We start from the raw sequence: 1,487 nt of genomic DNA on the forward strand, positions 1-1,487 counted from the left end.
GTACCTGAACCGGACGATAAGTACCCAACAAATTCATCTGAGTCTTGGAAAATAATTTCAGCCCTAGAACCCTTAAAGATTACACAGAAAAAATAATAACTGGGGGGGGGGGGAGGGAGTTGAGCTGTGTATTGTCCTTGTCAACAATGGCCCTAGTCCTATCACAATACCAAAGGAGAAATTCAGATCTTAAGTTACAAGTGAAAATAATCTTACTAGCCATAATGTTTCAAACCTGAGAAGCAACTAGCCCCATCAAATTAGTTATAAATGTGACTGAAGGTCTGGAGTCCCAGACGGTGCAGTTTGATGCCTGCCACGTAATAGACTGTGGGAATTTAGAGCACCAATGATGGCTGAGTGGGGAAAAATAAACACCTATGTCCAGAGCCAGTGGGGAATGGTTACAGTCGAGCCCCTCCTTGCCCCTCCTGGGATGATGTATGGTGAACTGCCCAGTATAAGGGATGGACCGTGAATATGGGATGGGTCTCACCAAGTTCAAGGCCATTAAAGGGTAAGATAACCTTTTATAAAGGTAATATCCCACCAAACTGCAAAAGTCTTCAGTACAATCCAGTAGTAATAACTATTAAGAAAGCAGACAAATTAGAAACCAGGAGTAGTGGCAGGGACCAAGTGGTCAATAGAGTATACGGAATAGGAGCAGATGTTACAGGTAAAGCTCCTCTGGGGAGGTTCTGTCTCAAGTCCTTCCTCCTCCTGTAGAAATGACATCGACAACACCCTCTCCAGCTAACTCTTCAGAAATACCACAGGAAAACCCACCAAAGGCCAGTTCCCCAATTTAAAATGATCCCAAAGCAGTTAGGATACTTAAGGCAGAAGATTTAAAGCAAACCATAGAAATAGAGACAGGATATGGGGACATAAAAGCCTGGGTAGAATGGATCAAATATACAGTCCAGAGTCTAAACAAAAGCAACTGTTATGCTTTTACAACAGGCTGCCCCACAGCTCTTATTGTACCCTTTCCACTCAGTATGGAAAAGCATGAAAAGGAGTTTAAGTGCATGATACTCCTCTTTCAAAATGCTACTTCTGGTGAAAATTGTAGTACCTTGTCCTCTCTCTTCCCACCAGTCAAAAACAGAAACATCAAGGCCATACCTGCCTCCCGTCTGGGCCCAGGGAATCACTATGCTTGTCTCTCTAGACAGGGGAAAGGATTCCAGGACCTTGGAACTATAGCCTCATGTACACAAGTGTGGAATGAAAGCAGTGATAGTTCTGACAATTTCTCCAGTTCGGTCAGACCTCGAGCAGACCTGTGGTGGTACTGTGGAAAGGGTGTTCTCTGACCAATACTGCCTGAGAGGTGGGGCAGAACCCATGCTCTGGTCCAATTGGCTATCCCATTCACCTTAACATTTGAAAAAGAAGCGACAATATCATCCCAGAGAGGAAGAGAGAAGAGAAGTTTACTTGGTTCTTTTGATGAGCAGATCTATTTAGACAATATAGGA

Source organism: Dasypus novemcinctus, chromosome 1 (genome assembly GCF_030445035.2).
Source record: "Dasypus novemcinctus isolate mDasNov1 chromosome 1, mDasNov1.1.hap2, whole genome shotgun sequence".
Lineage (NCBI taxonomy): Eukaryota > Metazoa > Chordata > Mammalia > Cingulata > Dasypodidae > Dasypus > Dasypus novemcinctus.